This window comes from Schistocerca americana, chromosome 2 (genome assembly GCF_021461395.2).
Source record: "Schistocerca americana isolate TAMUIC-IGC-003095 chromosome 2, iqSchAmer2.1, whole genome shotgun sequence".
Lineage (NCBI taxonomy): Eukaryota > Metazoa > Arthropoda > Insecta > Orthoptera > Acrididae > Schistocerca > Schistocerca americana.
The window spans coordinates 593,528,334-593,549,117 of NC_060120.1; positions in this window are offsets into that span (position 1 = coordinate 593,528,334).

Below are 20,784 nucleotides of genomic sequence, written 5' to 3' on the forward strand. Positions count from 1 at the left end.
GTGATTCATTCAAGTAAATGTTTTACATTTGAATGACAGTATCCAATTACACACACACACACACACACACACACACACACACACACACACAAAAATTACATATTTTTTCCTTCTTTATAGTGCATGTGTTCTGAAATCTATTGTGCGTGAACATATGTGCGAATATTTCGGATCACTACGGTCAAGTACGAATTATTGAGTTGTAGTTGCCTACATCTTTATTTAGCACATTTTTACTTTCCCGATGACTGGTATTTTTCTAAACTTGGCATGTACGAAAAGAAAAGCGTGCGAGGCACGGCGTGAACTTCGAAGCAAAGTGCGATTTAAGTGCCTGCCATTACTGCCCCCTCGTGGGACAGACTGCTGTCATGAGCCGTTACCATAAAAATGTCGTGCAACGGACACGCTAGCAAGTATTCCGACTGCGAAGAAATTAATGTAATGAAAATCCAGTCTCTGAGCTACAGCGACAGTGTCGCCACATACAATAAAGGGAAGCTGTAAAATGTAACCCCAGAGGGGGTAAAATTCGTAGTCTAGGATATTACAGTTTTAATGTTTCGCAAGGCTCACCTCAACTTAGCAAAAATTTAGGTAAACCAAAGGTTAAAAAAAACGGGCCATGCATAACAGCACACATTAAACAGCAAAAGTGATGGTATTAACATTTAACTGACATACTGGGACGTAAGAAAAAACTGGCGTGGAACAAGGAAACTCCCATCTACTGAATCTGTAAGGAAAAGCCAATGATAAAAATCGAAAGCCCCTCCAAATCTTTTCCAGGGCCTGCACCCAGATGACGCTTTGCGCCACCACAGGTAGGGTAAAAAACATGCAGCCGTGAGCGCTCTTCAGTTCCATGAAACATAGAGAAGATGTTATCTGTTCAAGGGAGTCTTTCAGTCACGTTCCACAGGCTTGTTATTTTTAGCAACACAGTTCTGTTCGTGTTCTCTCTTGGCGCAAGGCATCCTCTGTCCTGCAGTGCTCCTCGTGTTGTCTGCAATCGTATTTCCGGAGAAAGCCTCCTTACTGGAGTCTGCAAGTCTCTTGCTTCGCTGACAGGCTCCCAGCTGACTACGACGACCTAGCTCTCGTCACTTGAGAGTTCGGCCCATGTCGGCTCTTCGGCTGTGTCCTCCACCTAGCTTCCTTCGTGGCCGGCGCTGGTGACAGGTAGACTGCGGTTGTAAATAGCTCCCCGTTCTATTACACTGCGCCACATATAGAGCTTTCCAGAAAACATGCACCCCGTACAGCAGAGTTATGCGCAGAATGTATTCAAGATGAAACGAAATAAGTGGAGAAAATAAAGAGCCAACTACACATGGATCTTGCAAACTCGCATTACCACTGCGAAAAGAAACTCGTGTTGATAAAAAATTATCAGAGCTCAAATTAATATTAACTAAGGATATGAATGAGAAAAAGGAGAGATGGAAGCTGATGCTCAGGCTGACGTCTCTCAACCATCGAGTTCGAAATTCTTACCGAGAACACACGATTTTCATCTGGAGTTATACGTTCCATCTTCTACGGCTCCAGAAACAATCGATGTCTATTGTCATGTACAATGTAGCTTTTAGGTAAGGTTATGCTTAATAGTAATAGCTGCAAAGCTGTGACCTAATCAACACTTTCAGCGGCCACACAGTCAATTGGAAAATACGTTTATAATTACGAAACCAATACTTTCCCGCAGTGTTTGGAGACACTACATGACTAACTGATTAGTTATAAATGAAGCGCTACAAGATAAATGTGCAAAGACTTAAATTTACGTACGGTCTAGGACGCCTCGCCACGACTCGCGCGGCTACCTCCGTCGGAGGTTCGAGTCCTCCCTCGGGCATGTGTGTGTGTGTGTGTGTGTGTGTGTGTGTGTGTGGTGTCGTTAGTTGAAGTTAGTTGAAGTTAGATTAAGTAGAGTGTAAGCCTAGGGACCGATGACCTTAGCAGTTTGGTCCCACAGGAACTTACCAAAAATCTCCAAATTTACTTAAATTTGTTAATTTCCGTACGTGGCACAACTGTTGTGATGAAGAACGGCTTTTGCTGCAAACTGCTCGTTTATAATTTTATTTGTTTAGGCAGGTTTAGTGGCTTAGGAATCTCATCGTAAGTGGATTTATTGTACTTTTCCCAGCAAAAAGAGACACCGAAGGGACTCAGTGATGGAAACTTCACTTTGACTTACACAGCCTGGTTACACATGGCAGGATGCACCAGATTCAATAAAGCTGATCAAAAGACAGATGCTCACCATAAGGGTACGACGACTTCTTTTGTAAACATAGAATAAGAGACATCGAGGTCTCAAAATCAGTCTGCTATAGTAAAATTATTCAAAAGTAACCCGACTGCACTGCATTTACGCAAAAGGTTGTAACACAAGTGATTACAGATGACAGAACGGAAATAACGTAGAGCTGCACCGTCTTCTTAAGGGTAAGCAGTTTATTAGTTTGAGCGCAGAGAAACCACAGCCAGCGACAACAAGAAAGTGATTCTCCACAGGAGAACTTGCAGCCCTTCTCAGCGCTTGTTGGGCTTCAGGCCTCTGACCGAACTAATCACATTCGTAGCTTCTTGATGCTCGGGCAAGTCCTAGTGTTTCAGCTACGTATGGCAACTTGCAAAGTTTAGGGAACATATCTTCCTCATAGATACAAGGGTTTTTCCACCGCCGGTGAACACTGTATTGATGAATGTCTGTTAAGCAGTACGTACTGACTTCAATGAAATAATGTAAGCCGTAAAGCCTCCATAACAACTAAGAAAGTTTATATTTGCGTTGTGTTGTCACAGAAAGTTAGCCTCGTTCTTTGAATCTTCTGTTTGTGTGTGTCAAGAGAACAAAGGCAAAAACCACTCTTTACAGCAACCTAAAAAGCAATACAATGGAGGGTCAAAAAGCGTAGTATACCTGCCTAACGTAATACGTGGGGGTCTTCAGCTCGTGGAAGTGCAGAGAGGTGCGTCCCGAATTATTAAGATGTTTAGTAATCCGTCTCGATAGCATGGAGTCCGTAACCAGGATCAGAATTTGACGATAATTTAATACGACGCTGTTCCTCCATCAGCATCTGAAGCGCTAATGTCACGCCATTAGCAGAGGGCAATTTTTCCAAAGATTTGGCACTTTTTCCTGTTGGTGAAAGAACTGACGGGTGAAAGTTATTTGATAATTTCGGTCAATAAAAACAGGTAGTTCAGTCATGTGATCATGACATTAGACGATCACGAATATGCAAACGACTTCTTTCTTTTCAGACTACTTACGTAAGGCAAAACAAACATCCACCAATGATTTCGTCAAATCATATTGGTAACTATTACCGATATGAGACGTGCAGTTGTAACGTTTGTGATCTAGATCCATTCCCACTTTATACGTGTAAGGAAAAATAGTTTGATAATCACAAATGGAAATGAGCGTACGGCATTGTGGGCCGGGAGTCCCCCTTTCGGGGAAGTTCGGCCGCCGAGGGCAAGTACTTATTGCATTATACGCCACATTGGGCGATTTGCCCGTCGGAGATGGGGTTGAAATGATGATAAGTACAACACAATACCCAGTCCCTGAGCGGGAATTGAATCCGGGCCCCTTGGCGTGGCATTCCGCCGCGCTGACCACTCAGCTAACAGGGGCGGACTGATAATATATAATACATAATATCACACATGTGCTTGAAAATGACAAGTTGCTGAAATCAGCTATTCGCACGATCGTTTACACTATAGCCCATTACGGACCATGTTTTCTTTTATGAAGTATTTAGAGGCTGTGTATCGACACAGAAACAAAATTGCAGTGTAATACCCTTGGGCAAGCAAATGATTTAAATTGATCTTCTCTGTAACAGGTAGAATGGCCACAAGAGGGCATTAGTGTTGTTCGTGTTTAGTGGTGTTAGCAGGTGTGTGTATTGTGTATCGCACTGGGAACCTAGAAACGACGGAGAGGCTTCGTCCCGCCGTAGCCCGCAGTGGTCCACAACCCCACAACAAGCCACAGCAGTCCACCATCCCACCGCCGCCCCACACTGAACCCAGGGTTACTGTGCGGTTTGGCCACCAGTGCCCCCGCCCCCCATGGAACGTCTTATACCAGACGAGTGTAAGCCCAAATGTTTGCGTGGTAGAGTAAGGTGTACGCGTACGTGGAGACAGTGTTTGCGCAACAATCGCCGAGATAGGTTAACAGGTGTGCTAGAGCATATAAAGGGCGGGAAAAGCGTCAGATCTTCAGTGATCATTGTGAAGGACGAAAGATGCCTCGTAAGTTGGAGACAGTGTTATTAGCACCTGACGGAGTTTGAAAGTGGCCTTATTGTGGCCCTGCAATTGACTGATCGTATCGTGCGTTAGCCAAATCTGTTCGGTATTTAGACGTGATAGTGGCTCGATTAATGGACTGCATCGGAACATGAGGGCAGCCACACTCGTCACCAAGGTTTCGGTAGATAACGTCTGCACAGTACAAGGGAGGACTGCCTTATTGAGCAACCAATCACGTCATAACCCCTTAACATCTGCACATGCCATCCCCGAATAAGTACTTCCTGTAATATTCTGGATCGTCACATAACACTGGGGGAGACAAAAAGCAGCCCGACTACGAAATTACCATCAAATGTGTAAGCTGACGCTAACAGCACTTCCCAAATGGCTGCTTTTGGAGAAGTGTCGTGGCAGTGAGGCACGGATCGGATAAAAGGCGTTGCACAGCTTTCAGCAAAGAATTGTGACTCTGCACTATCCCGGATCCTCGGTGAGATTGGTGGTGACCTTGGGAGACGTCCCATTTTTCCATTGATTTGGGGATGTACAGCGGTGCTATACCTGGCTTCATGCTTTGGAGAGTCATCAGATGTTATTCCAGATTAGTAGCTACTGAGGTAACTTTGATGGCACAACGGTACCTCTTGGACATTCTGCGTCCTTACGTGTTACCTCTCATGCAACAGCATTACAGTGCATTTCTCCAGATGACAATGTTCACCCATATACGACTCACGAGTCTGTGCACTATTTGCGCGATGCTGAGGTACTCCCCAGAGCAAAAAGTATGTAGAACAAGCTCGGACATTAACTCTGTTGTATTACCTGTGTCCAGGATAGGAAGGACTGTTTACAACAGTACAACCAGCAATAAAAAAGCAACAGCTGTATATTCATCTCTGATTTATTTCAGAGGTAACTAATTTCAGCATTCTATTATGCCATCATCAGGCCCACTATGACAACATTGTGACTGAGTTTAATATTTCCATAAAAGTACTAGGCAAAAGGGAACAGTGTATGTAGCATGGCTATACACTCACGAGCAATCTGAACGCGACTCATTGAGTTGCACTCTGTTCAGGCATGTATAGAGGGCCTGATGATGGCATAATGGAATGCATACTGGTTGCCTCTGGAATAAATCAGAGATGAAAATACAGCTGTTTGGTTTCTTTACTGCTGGTTATTTATACAGAGGGATTCAGCTGCCCCTACCGATAGGTTCTATGCAACCCGCAATGCCTTCAGTTACTTCCCGCAAGATTTTCGTATTCTCTCACTGGCTACGCACAAGCTATTAGATCTATAGAAAACATGAACAGGATGTTTTTATACGAAATTTAGTGTAATTAAGTTTTGTACTGGGATACGTTTCCGCTAGACGCTAAGGGTTTCGAATTATTCAAGTAAAACGTACAAAAGCAACCATCCAATTCGTTTTTATTGAATAACTTGAAAACCGTGGCCTCCGGCATAAACATATCCCCGTACAAGACTGAACTACATTAAATCTCCTACAAAAAAGTCCTGTGGATTCTTTTTCTGTAGGATAAACAAGATGGGCGTAGCGAGCGAGAGAATATAAAAATCTCGTGCATGGTTTTTGAAGGTGTTGCGGGTTGCATAAAACCCCCTGGTATGGACCGCTGAATCACCCTGTATATCGCCTGTCATCCTATCGTCCTTCCTAACAAGGATGGATTAAGTGAAATTTACAACAATTGTGGGCCAGCTTGCTCCAGGAGACGATAGAATGGCTTTATGAGACCCTTCCCAACCGAATCATTTGTGTGGATGCGCACCAGAGGGAGTGCAATGTCATACACAGAAGTGGGCCCATAGTTCCAAGTTCTTTGTAAATTTGACATGATTTTGTAATCGCTGAAATAACATATATATCCTCTCTGTCAGTGTAAAGTCCCCCTTTTTCTTCTCACTTTCTGCGTGCTTTACTCTCCTTCAGGCCATACGTTCACAAACTGGCTCCGTGTTAAGATGCAAGTGGCTTTTCACTGCAAGAAGTATGTGAGAAGAACCTACACGAGGAGATTACAATGTCACCTATATACATGCTCTAAAAATGAAGTGCCTTCCTACAGAGCGACACACTGTACGAGCTCCTGTTTACGTATGATGGCGAGATGATACGCCAGCAGATCCATAATCTCGCTAATGGAGCCATCACGGCCGGCGACGAGTGGAGGAGGTGGCCGCGCCACCGCCGCTGTCTCCGCCAGGGTCGCCGGCGGCCATCCATCACGCGGTCAGGCGGACCCCGCCGGCTCTTAAGACGTCGCGACAAACTTCGCCCTGCCGCCACCGTTGTCGCTGCGCCGGACGGATTGAACAAATAACTCATTTCCCTGAGAGCGCACCAGCTGATAAGGAACTTCTGTTGACTCGCGCGCCACCCTCATTACACTTTACAAGGATCTTTTATTTAATCAGTCATCGTGCCTCGACTGGCGCTCCGCCCCCTCTCTAACGACTCTCTCCAAGTTTTATAAGTAGAGTCGCTTCTAAGAACTGTACCGCTGATCGAAATGATTACATGCGCACCGAAATGCAAGATTTGTAACCGATCATCTTCAAAATAGGTAGTGTACTTTTTCGTGATGAAAAATCATCGAGTAAAAACAGAGGTGATATCTGGTATTCCCCAACGAAATGTTATAGACCCTCTGCTGTTCCTAATAAAGGTAAGAGACAAACTGGGCAGCCCTCTTATATTGCTTGTATATGATGCTGTCATTCGCCGTCTTCTAAAATCACCAGATGATCAAGACCAACTGCACAGTGATTTAGACAATATATCTTAACGGTATAAAAAGTGGTAATTGACTCTAAATAACGAAAAGCGTGAGGTCATCCACATTACTAAATAAGATTCGGTTACACGAAAAAACACACAATTGCACCATTCAAAAAAATAAAAAGAAAAAATGACACAGCAAGAAGGAATTACCCGAATGTGACGGAACTCTATAGATGTGATGTACGTATATAGACAGACAAATGATTTCTATTTCAGAAAAACTACATGATTTAACCGAAAGAAAGAGCTTCAAAAATCGATCAAGTTAATAACGCTTTGATCCACCTCTGTCCCTTACGGTAAGTAGTTATTCGGCTTGGCATTGATTGATAAGAGATGTTGGATGTCCTCCTGAGGGATATCGTGGCAAGTTCTGTCCAATTGGAGCGTTAGATCGTCGAAATCCCGAGCAGATTAGAGAGCCCTGCCATTAATGCTCCAAATGTTCTCAATGGGTAGAGACCTGACAGCGATGGGATAGCAACCTGACTGCCGCCCGTCAACCTACAATGATGGTCCTGGGTGCGATTCCCTTTCATATCAGGACCCATTTGGTTATCACCCGCGGCGCTCTTAGAATACAAGGGTACGTGGATGATATTCTAAACTCCGGTTTTTTTCTTCCATTATAGCAAGCCGCCCTGGGCTTACATCTCAGCAAGATAATACCAGTCCTTACACGACCAGAGATTCTTCTGCTTGTCTTCGTGCTTGTCAAACCCTACCTTGGCCAGCAAGGTAGCCGGACTCTCCCCAATTGGGAACATTTGGAGCATTCTGGGCAGGACTCTTCAACCAGCTCGAGATTTTGATGATCTAATGGTTCAGTTGGAGAGAATCTGCGACGGAAGTGTACCTAGGAATTACGATTAACGAAACAACTTAAATTGGAATGATCAAAGAGAAAACGTTGTGGGGAAGACAAACCGAAGACTGCGATTTACTGCCAGTTCACTTCAGATGCGCAACAGGTCTACTAAAGACACTGCCTACACTACGCTTGCCGTCCTTCCTCTTCCGGAGAACTGCTAAGCAGTATGGGAACCGCATCAGATAGGATGGACGGAGGACATCGGAAAAGTTCAAAGAACGGTAGCTCGTTTTGTATTATCGCGAAATAGGGGAGGAAGAGCGACGGATATGATTTGTGTGGCAGTCATTAAAATAACGGCGTTTTTCGATGCGGCCGGACCTACTCATGAAATTTCAATCACGAAATTACTTTTCCGAATGTGAAGATACTTTGTTGGCGCCCTCCTACAAGGGAAGAAATGATCAGTGCAACAAAGTAAATAAAATCTGAGCTCTCACGGTAAGATTTAAGCGTTTGTTTTTCTCATGCACTGTTCGAGAGCGGAACGTTTGAGAAATACACCCATTTTCCGAAGAAACACCTTGAACGGCTAGAGATAGGACGTTCATATTCACAGGAGGACAAAATCGATATCGCGGCAAAACCGAACGTAATGGATCAGTGTGCAAGACAACTCGCAGACATATGCCCGAATCGTACCGTCAAATCAGTGAGCTTGAAAGAGGGCGCATCTCTGGCATAGAGAATGTGATGCATACATTAGGGAAGTTGTTGCTCATTGAGGACGAAGTGTTTTGGCAGTGCAACGGGTTTGTGCAAAATGGTTCACGGAAGGTCGTAGAACACTACGAGATGGGTTACGAGTTAGGTCGCACCAGCCAGACCCCCCCCCCCCCCCCCGCCCCATCCCGGAGAAGATCGACAGCTCATGCAAATGGCATTGGCTCTGGCGCAACAGTGTGACACATCGTACGCAATCAGAGGCGACACTCCGTCGCCATTTATTACGGCATGGTTTATATGCGTGTGGTCCACTTCTCCGCCTGCTTTGATGAATGTGCAGAAACATGCTAGACGGCAATGAAGTACGAAACGACGTCACTGGGGACAGGACTGACATCAGTGTTTTCGGACAAATCCAGGTTCTGTTTGTTTGAAAATGATGGCCGCACTGTGATTCGCTGCAGGCAGGGGGAGAGGAATAACCGTGACTGCATTCACACAAGACGCACAGTGCCACCTCAAAGCCTTGTGGTATGGGGTTCTATCGAGTACAACCAGAAATCACATTGGTGGGTGTCCAGGGCACTGTGACCATTATGACTTACGTGAATGACATCCTGCAACCCGTTTCTGTACAACACCCCAGAGGCCGTTTTTCAGCAAGACAATGCACGACCACACGTTATTGCACGAACACGTGCCTTCTTGATGTCACACGATGTCAGCCTTCAGCCCTGGCCCGCCGGATCACCAGATTTGCTGCCAATCGAAAATGTGTGGGATATGGTGAAACGATGGTGCAACGCTGTGACTCAACGCTAACCGCCAAAGATGAACTTTGGAACCAGGTAAATGCAGCATGGATGGGTACACCACAGGACGCCATTAGCGCCTTATACACATCAATGCCATCACGCATGGAACAAGTTATCAGTGCTCATGACGGACCCTGTGCCTAGCAGAAAATACTAATGTACAAAGTACGTGTCCTGAGAATGTGAAGATCCTATCTCCAGTTGTTCAAGGTGCTCTGTTTTTTCCTCAACATGAGCGTAGTTTCATGCTGGTTCAATGAACTTGCTGCCAGGTAGTGAATAGTAAATTGTAGAGCACTCATGTAGATATAGATTTCAGTGAAATAAACCCTGGTAGTTTGTATTTCGGGATTCTAACACTAATAATGATGAACTGTACTTAAAAGTTGTGAGGATTACCTACATTACTGTATTTACGTCAGGAGTGAAGATAATTTGGACTGCAGTTGGCTATGCATCCACTGATAACTACTGGCCGTGGTACAACTGTCTGATGCCAACATTTTGTCACAGGAATGAGCGGGTGGTGGTTTTCGCTCTCTCGCCACGACAACATGAGCAGAGCCATCCTCCATTTCTGCTTCATACCAGGGTTCTCCTTTTCGCGCAAGGTAGTCGTGCCATCTCGATAAAGAACTGTCGAGGCCATTGACGAATGACGACCGCTTTACTGCGGTTGCAAGCAATCTGCAGTGTTTGTACTCAGATTTGTTCCAGATGAAGTAATATTTGAAACTTTAAGTTCAACGCATCACTGTACCGCCAGAAAGCCCAAAAGCATGTTGTATACATAGTACATCGCTCACTTCCTCTCGTGAATATTTTTGCCATATGTCCTTGCTGTCTAATTGCCTGGTGGTTGTGTGTGAGAATCCTTCTCCAAATCCCAAAGTTTGCTCTTCAGTCTCCGGGATTTCTACGCTCTCATTCCTTGTACTACTCTGAGTATGTGAAATAGGCCTTTCTAATGTACTGGTCTCTTTTGGTGTACATTATGTAGTTAATAAAACGGTACCTGAATGGGTGACATTGTTACAGTCTTGCGAGTGAATCTGTACGCTTTCTTCCTTCATGATAAAAATGTAAAATAAAGCTGCAAAAACACGAGGTAAACCAAAATCGGTGCGTTCGGACACCACTTCGCCATTCCTTGCACAGTAACAGTACAAAAATGTCTGTGACAAAATATGGTCTCCTCGTGCGTTTCTTGGGTGGAAAATGCAGATCACAAAAAGGCAATTTGTCAACACTGTAGTCATTTGAGTAGGAGTATGGGAAATACCTCAATCCAATAACTTGCAGCTGTGGTGCTCAGTTAGTGCAGAAACAGAGTTTTGTATTGGCGTACTCGAATTCCAGAGTTCGATTACAGGTCTCGGTGAAATTTTTTAAAATTTTCTAATATTAGACTGCGTGATATGGTATCTGGCCTTTTAATTATTACACAGAAATTACTTAAACTGTTTAATACAATCACAGAAATGAAAGCGCAGTTGTTTCTGGTATTCTTCTCTCAAAAATGTAAGATGAAGCTACGTTAACAAGCGACAGCATCTTCAATATGCACAACGCCCACCACTGGTATGAAGTTCACCCGCACATCACCCACAACCGTGGATATCAGATCCTCTTGAACTTCAACGTACGGAACAGAATATTGCGGGACAGTAACTAGCGGCCCTACATGTTCCCGGCTTAGTTGATTGAGGACGGTATCATCACAAACTATTTGCCTGAAGCACCGGTCGATATCCATCTCCACATTCAGCGAAGTTTGCCGTTCCAACTGGTAGTGCATCTGAACACTGTGGTAGGTGTGTGCAACGGTGTTTAAGCAAAGGTTTACCTGGGAAACAGATCCGTCGGGGAGGCTCCGCATTCGCCTTACCGAAATCTCCTGGATGTCTTCTTGGAGTCCTTCAAGCATTCTGAAATACGTGTGAAGGAGTACTATTCCATCGATGATTGTAGTATGACTAGCACACTGCTCCTACGCTGTTCGTGAGACTGTAGCTGCAGTTATGCCGCGGAGGGTTGAGAGAAGTTCGACACTGCGAGTCGCTAAATGTCTGAAGCTGTAGGGACTTCCTTTTGAGCATCTCCTCTGAAGACTACGTATGGTCTGTGTCACTGGTAGACTTTTATAACATTGCAGCTAGCTTTTCTTACTGAGTGTCTAACATTTCCATATTAATACGTTTTGCATTAAGGCTATCCTATGAATGGCAAATTACTTTTAAACTTACTACTACTCTCCATGAATATTTCAGTCATGTCTGACCAATAACCGTTACGTTGAATGTCACAAGAACCATTGTTGAAGAATACGTATCGTTTAGGAAACAGTGTATCTTATATTGTTATTGGTAATGTGAAAAATCAAAAATATTAGGAAACGCCGAGACCCAAAATCTAACTCGAACTGGAGTATTCTAATACAAAACTCTACCCGGTGCCCTAACTCGGCAGTACAGCTATATAGTACTGAATGAAGTTACTTGTGAGTGTGACTGCAATATTCCCAAATTAACTCTTTCTGACATCCGTTTTCTACCAATAATACGTACGAGACATAATTTTGTAAGCTGCATTGTCGTACTGTCTGTATGCAGTAATCGCGCTTTGTGATTCAAGGTTGCGAATTTTAGTTCATCCTGAATATACACTTTACCGCAGGATTAATGTATACGCGCCAAAAAATATTTGCATCCTTACAAAATCGCTGTCAGTCGAGGAAACCATGTTCGAGGAATTAACTGCTCCGGGAATAACAACAACGTGCACTGTCGACAGGACAGCAAATAATGGCCATTATCCAAACGGTCTGATACTGACTAATAAGTTAAAGCCAGAAGCAAACCAATTAATCTGGCTGCGTACTGTCAACAGTACGATAATTTATCACACAAGTTCTTCGTGATATGTAAACAATTGCCTGAACTTTGGGCTTTCTCTTAACGCGAAAGCAAAATCGAACAACAGCCTTAAACCGGAATTTTACTGACTGAGGTCCTCCACGCACTGCCGACCAGTGATGTCTCAGTCAGAGAGTGGAGTGGCTGCCACTCGATGTGCCGTACTTCATTTTTGGCTATGAGTGATGTAACGTATCGTTTGTGGGAACTATCTCAGAGGCAAGCAGATTTCTACGCCTGTGAGAGAAAGCAAACTGTGATATTTTGACTGTTACAACCTCCCCATAGACGCAGTTAGTAGCTTCATACATTTAGTGTTCAAGTGCCTCGCATAGCGCCGAACTAGTTACTGCTAGAGGTATAGAAGAAGTCGTTTTCCTGGGTTCACCAGGTACATTCCGAATAGTATGTCACACTGAAAAAAAAAAAACCGTACGTTCCTGCATGTATCCTTATCGGATGGCAGTAGTAGCATCTGTAATTAATTATCTGTTGGTGCCAGTTCGTTTCTGGTGTTTATGTTGAGTTTGTTAACAATTCTGCAATTCGTAATACGGCAGTGATGGGCCAGATAGAAACCGGTGCTTGTGTATTAACACAAGTGAGCGAGTGAAGCATTACTTACGGAAATCTATGTAGTTAATCACTGCATAGGCCGGAACTATGTAGCTCCCTGTCGTGGTTAAGTTTTCGGCGTTCAGTGTAAATAGCTTTGAATTTGGAGTTACATAGACGCAGATTTCAGTTTAGGGCTGATCCACAGGTAAGGGCAGGAAGTTCGGAGGGTTACGTATTTACACACGCTCGAAACATGTATACTGAAAAAAAAAATTGGCAGCGGACGGATTTTATTCACTAATATCACAAATTATATTGAATCATAGAATGGTTGACAAAGTCTGTGGATAATAAAAACTTGAAGCTAATGCATTAATATAAAACTTGACGTTAATGCATTAATACTAGGGTAGAATCAGTTAGATACATCTATGAAATGGTTTCTAGTCACCGTAATGTGTCACATCTATATGAAAAAAACTTTGGCCTTATTGCATATTTGGCGAATACTAAAACCTTTTTACTGCTGGTTCTGTTAGGAAGGAATTATGTTTTCGGAAGCCAGCATCTGCCCTTAAGAAATCCTGAGAAAATTCTGTCTTACGAAAGTCCGACAGTTTCAGAAACTAAATGTTTTAAAATAATTATTTCTCTCCTCACAGCAGATTGTAAGCAATAGTCATGCTGGTGGAGAATACGGCTAAACATAGAGTCACTTTCTTTGCTGTGAGCTGACAACTAGGCCATTAGCACCCACTAGCGCTTCTCGTAGCAGCTGTTTAAAGAACGCCGCAAAGTGGAGATACGTCTAGGTACGTACACGTAAACCCCGTCCACAGGCCCTCTGCAACTGCCGTCATTGAACGTGGTATGGAGGGGCGTGGTCCAGCACACTGCTCTCCCGGCCGTCGTCCGCTTTAGTGAGCTGAAGCCGCTACTGCGCGGCCCAATAGTTCCTCAGTTGGCATCTCGAGGCTGAGTACAGCCCATTCCAGTCCTGCCACGAGCAAACGTCTCCGGCAGTACCGGGAATCGAACCCGGGTCCTTCGCATGGCAACCAGATGAGCTGGTCACTCCGCTACAGACGCCGACGATACGTCCAAGTGATTCTGAGAAAACACACACCAGCTTTGTTGACTGTAATATACTGAAGACAGCTCTTGCGCTACAAACTCAACGCCACATTTTCTTCAAAAGAAACAGCTTCTCAGTTTTATAGAGCAACGTAAGCCGTTATCCGAGCTAACTTGTTGTATGTTCATTCTTTGCTAAAGCGTTGGTGGATGGCTGCAGTACTGGGGAACGAGGTCAGCAGATAGCTCTCATGACTGTTAGATCCTCCATTTGTCTTTACGATGCTGAATGAACTCCTCCCACGCATCCCAAACCTCGGCAGTACCGAAGATCAAACCAGTAAAATGCGCAGTCTGTTCACCCCACTGTCGAGGTGGGACATCCCTGAAATATTAGTCTATATATCAGAAAATATTGGACCGCTAACACTGCTGGACACGACTTCCGGGACATTGTAAGATAACATTCCGAAGTGTGATCCTCAAACCGTGACTGGAATAATGAGAGGATATGGCGCTGGTACCAGGAACGGGACACAGGCGCCGCACCGCAGAACATTAAGTTAGGTGATGTGGACCATTGAAATCACACTGCTCACCCCCATTTAGCTATCCGCGACTTTCCCATTGCTGTGCTGACAACTGGACCGTCACAAACGACGAGCGTTTCTTTTCTTACACAGACAGGAACAACAGTACCGTATTTAGGACTGCTCTATTACTTTCCTTCAGCGTAGAGAATGGAAGTATTGTTAACAACGAACGGAACTTATTCAGACACCGTAAACGGTTAAAGAAAAAGACGCAGCAATCGTCCTAAAGTTTCATGAAATATCCATTACGGGTCAACTTAGACGTTAAACACACCACGCTTCCGTCTAACGAGCAAAGTATATTTAGATGTTGTTTTTAAGCGCTTCGTGTACGGAGCTTAAAAGTAAATGACACTGCCTCAGTTACAGTAAAGTCGTTAATCTGGAGGCTCTGCTTAATAGATCCCTCGCATTAAACAAATTTCGCCAAGGAAATTTCAAAGTGGTTTGAGTTTAATGCAAACATCTCCGAACGCAGAGAAGTAATTCGGAGCAGACGAGCAGAGGGAGGCGGACTAGTTGCGCGCCACGAGAGAATTCCGGAGCTGTCTGCCCGCCTGCTACGTGACTCAGATAACACCCGAGGCGAGGGGCGGGCTGAGCTCCCGTTTTAAAAGTTACCTTCGTGGCTCCGCGGGCGTAAAGTGGCCCACCGCCGCCTTGGAAGGCGCGGGCGGGCGAGGGAGGCGACGGAGGGAAGCCAGCAGGGAGAGGCGAGCTGCAGCTCTGAGATGCTTCAAATTCAGCTGGTGTCAGCCAACGTCACACGCATGCATCGTCCTGACAATGTGGCTGTTTCCACTGTGAGAGTCTTATTTGGGTGAAACATACGCACTGGTCTACGCGTGGTATGTGTCGCTGATTGCAATGGTGGTAGACCTTTGTTGAGGAAGTGACTAGTTTCCGAATAATAAAGATATGAGATTTGTGACCCTTATGCCCTTGTTGCGTGCAACCGCTACGCCACTCCACTGCGTGCTGTGTGATACTGTCATATGTAGTCTTTATGGTACGTTCATTCAGTCGGTTCGCACTGATGTTTTCGTGCAGATGGAAATAAACGTAGTGCAATAGGGCGTATTTACATATCGTCGAACATTCTGGCTTCATGCTGTTAAATATTCAAGTATTTTTAAAGCGTAGAAGCGATTTATTTGCAATCGCACTGTTAATACATTAGTAATGAAACTTCATTCGCCGGCCAGAGTGGCCGAGCGGTTCTAAGAGCTACAGTCTGGAACCACGCGACCGCTACGGTCGTAGGTTCGAATCCTGCCTCGCGCATGGATGTGCGTGATGTCCTTAGGTTAGTTAGATTTAATTAGTTCCAAGTTCTAGGCGACTGATGACCTAAGAAGTTAAGTCCCATAGTACTCAGAGCCATTGAAACTTCATTCAGTTGTTACCTCCAAATGTCGTCGTCAGATTTCAGCGACATGACCATCAATGCCTGGTAGGCCTGTGGATGTGTGGTAGAAGAAACTGTAACGAATTTAAATAGTGTACTAGAATTAATGTTAAGAGTAGGAAATAGCGACTGTGGTATCAAACAATATGAAGACATTGCCGTTATTAACTGTTAGTACTGTTCTCAACCGTTCTGCTGCAAACATTTTCTAATAACTCTTTATTTGATATTAACACTATCGTATGATGCAGCACAACACGCCAGTATAGAAACACCATTTTACAATTGAAAAATTCGATTTCACTTTTATAGGAACTTTATCTCTTGTACTGATTGTGACTGAATACAGCCTATGTATGTACAATTATACATGTATTTATGTATGTACGTATATATGTATGTATGTGTGTGTGTATGCATGCTAAACGATGAAAACAAATGTGTCCGTCAGTGTTTAAACAGTCTTTTCCGTTACGTACTGTATAGTGTATTACGGTGTTTACTGTCGTGAAGGGATAACACTGCCGTTTGGCTGCAAAACGGACATTTGGTTTATGAACGTGCATGGCCCTATTGCTCGAGAAAAGTGCAATTCCTTAACAGGAGATCTTTACGACTACGTTCACCGACTCGAAATGAGCCTGATATATGAGTTTCACCCAAGTACGACTATTACTGTTGAAACACTTACCTCGTATGTATCACTGAATCGGATGTAAACAAACGTGTGGCATGACCTTTATTCCCATTCAGGTAGCATTTGTGACGCGTGCGTTACTAGTTTTCTGAAATGAAATCAGTTAAGTTTCCACACCATCTGCACGATGAATCCAAACTCATGCAATGATTGTGATTTATTCGGCTTATTACCACCGTTGCCTGTGTTTCTGTGAAAACACCTTCACAAAAATGAAAAACCTATAATATGCCAATATCTTACGGTTTCTCTTGGGCCCTTATGTCCAGATGGGACAGTACTGTTATGTGGTTACCATCGCTGCACGAACACCTAAACATGGTATCGTCGTGCTGCTTTTCTTTCCTATTCAGTGATGCCATAAACGAGGTACATATCGGCCAATTCTTTATTAATATACGTGAACTAACTTCTACGAGTCGTAGTTAATGTGCCGTGTGGTTATGAATGAAGTGCAGCTACTCATGAAGCTCCAGTGTGGGCTGTAATTATCGTCTGACAGCGAAACTGTGTAGATATGCTAATGCATTAATGTGGAACCGATTTTCGCTGGAGAAGACTACTTCTAATTTTGGCCACTAGGTGCCAATCTGGCCTTGTACAGCAAGCCGAGACCGAGACAGAACGGAACAGTAATGAATGCAAGCTTGAGGGCGAAGAGTAAAGCAGGTCTCACCGTTGTTAACGACAAGTGCTGTGAGTGAATCGAACATGTTTGAGTCACATAACGCATACCGTCGACATCTGCAACCTTTGCAGATTTTTTCAGTGCAGTGCAGATACGAAGATATATGGAAGCAACAAATCAAACTAAATGCAATTACTCTTTAACGAGACACTGGAGACTCTGGCCCCCTGAAAACCAAAATACTCAGAATATATCCCTGACAGCCTCCCAAATTCCGTATAAGTGGTTCAACACTCTTTTCAGTGTTGTTAAAGTGTAGGTTGACTTAAAAATGATAATCTCCTTACATATGGATACTGGGTAAAGCTGCCCCCTACAGGAGTTTGATATGAAGGTAACAGTGTTTGTTCATTCCGAATAATAGCACAAATCGGTATACCCCATGTTAGCAAATATTACAGGTCAAATAAGTGATATGTGACAAGTAAAAGTCTTAGGGAATGACACACAGAAGTACAACGGCCAACTGGGGACTGAATCGCAGACATTTGGATCCAAAGTCTAACATGTACCACTGAGCCATCAAACCAACGATTTTACGTAATTGATTCTATTCTCTAAGAATTTCTAACAACTATGTTCACTTGATGGCACACACTTTTTAACTATCACAAAGTTTGTCTATTGAAGGCAAATACAATAACAGTGTCAAGAACTTACGACAATGTGTAACTGTTGCCTTGCCGAATGCACTTGTTTTTCCAGAACACCACGCTTACCTGTAAAGGGAAAGAAACAGTGTTATTAACTTAAATAAAGTGCCGAATTTCCTGCACAAAATTATGACTAGTAAAACGCGCCAAGGAGTATTTCTAGTACCAAACAACTGATCTCCTTCACAGCAACTGGCTTGATACGAACACAGTTGCGGAAAGAAACCTGGTACAACCAAGAATCGCGTGCCGGTAGAATTAAAGGGTTATATTTTGAGTAAGAAAGGGTGACTTGATTTGACACATTCACACAATGGCTAATAAATCATCCACACTTCGACGTGAAGTGAACCTATCAGCCGCCTTAGTAAAATACCTCAGATACAGCTGTCCTTCACGAACATATTAAATGAACTTTCAAAAAAAACGAAGTGTTTAGATATAAGCTCTTCTTATATGTTATCCATATTATAATATGATGTACTTCCATACTCACGGTTGCTCCTCAGTCTGCTGTGTAAAGCAACGTATTTCTTCTTTTCGTAAGTGATCTAATGCAGGTTGCCTGTTATCAATTTTGTGCGTACGAAGTTCGAAATTTCTTTATAGCAGTCGTAATCCTTTACATGAAACTAGGATGGCTGCACTATATACGTCACGCACCAGTCCTTTATTGTACAGTTTTTGCGGTGCAGCCGTCAATGTGGTACTACGCCATAAACATCAAATCTGCGTTTCTACCAACGCAGTCTGGAATGGTGAAGCGACGAGGGCTGTAACCCACTTTAAGACTGCGTTTCAAAACACTGAGACATGTGATACATAACTATCCGCTTTCGTGTAAAAAGACATTGAATGCACTGGTAATGATCAGTGAAGTTTAGAAATCGTCCTATACACATGTAAACGTTCAGAGGCAACTACAGGCATATAATTTTTGTCGAATACAGGAAAAGGTATTCTAATGCTTGGGAAAAATATAGAAATATAGAAAATTTGATATCATATCTATCGTACATTATCCATAGAAACGCTCAAGCATTCCTGCTTTACTGATGCAAATCTGAAATTTGTATACTGTAGAACTTAAATATTATAGCGAAATTACTACTTTTGTTGCAACTATAAAAATACATATTAAATGTCTATTTACTCGGGGATCCTTCTAAAAGAAGGCAAAATTGCTAGCCCTATTGTCTCTTCTACGTCAGATATGTCGACATTGCACAATTTTTTTTTCGATATTTCTCGAGGTTAGAGACAGCAAGTAAATGCATGGAAACAAAATAAGGCCCTATTTCCAGGTGGGAACATGGAGACCCAGGAAGTTGGAAGATTAGATGTGAAACTCGCATTCTCAAAACTTCTCTGAAACATTTTTAGACACAACAGCACGTTATTGAGGATCTAAAGGCGAATACATACCGACTGCACTGCTGGCTTGTGTTACTGCGAGACTTGCTACCATCACCTACACTGCTTGACCAAGAAAGTGAAGAACCCAGAAGGGAAGAACGAAACGAAATGTAACTTTACGAGTTAAGCAGTATGTGAAGTTAATTCAGTGATTACAAAATTGAGTCAAATCTATGAAGAATTTGGCAGAATGAGTCCACTAATCAGTATGTCGTTACACGTTATCTGGCATGGATGCATCCACTGATTATGTTGGGCACAGTGTCATAAACCGTTGTGTCCTCTCCTGAAGCAAGATGGCTAACAACTGCTGTAAATGGTCCTTAATATCCGGGAACTGACCCTGGGGGAGAGTTGACCTCTTAGCTGATCCCACACACAATCTATCGGGAAGAGATCAAGGAACATTGCCGGCCACAAGAGTTCCTCATCTCGCCAGTTCAGAGAGACACGTACCATGTGTGATAGATTGGTGTCATGTTGAAAAATGGCACCACAGTACTGTCGCATAAGGTGTAACATTTGAGGGCAAACGTAGCCCGCGACGCGCAGTTGCTCCGTCAGATTTCCCTCAATCACTACCAGCGGCGATCTAAAGTCATACCCGGTGGCTCACATACCAAGACTGATGTACATCTCCAATGCGTCGGAAGAATGGGACCTCTCCGAAGGTCGCAGTTTCATTCACCGACGATGGTCATCTGGGACAGTGCAGAGTCATTTTTCCCCCCCTGGACGCAACGCGACGCCATTCATCAGCAGTCAATTCCGGGTCACAACATCACTCCAAAAGTAATCGTTTGTTGATAGAATGAAGGCTTTAACGACCGGATGTCATTGCTGCTGGTAAGCCTTTCGGGGTATAAGGTCTTGGTCCACGAAACTCTTGTGTTCCTAACGTTTCGTCCAGAACTGCAGTGGACATCTTCAGAGGCGTTGTTCCTCCGTTCAGTGGGGAAGACTCTTCACAGGAGCAACGCCTCTGAAGATATGCAGTGCAGTCCTGGACGAAACGTTAGGAACACAAGAGTTTCGTAGACCACAACCTTATAGCTGGTAGGTTTACAAGCAGCAAAGTAATCGTTCGTGTTGTAATGTTAACGACAACCTACGCATGGCACGGAAAATTCCCTAGTCCGGATTCCGTAAGTCTCAGACCAGTGGTGTGGGACTTCCTTATTTGTTCTTTGTTTAGCAGGCTCAGATGTGAACGGTTTACAGAGAGCCTGGTGCATACGGCGTTCCACCCGTATGGTGCTCAGACGTGGTCGATCAGAATCTTGTTGACGACGAGTATGCTTGCCTTCAGGTTCCTACAAAGT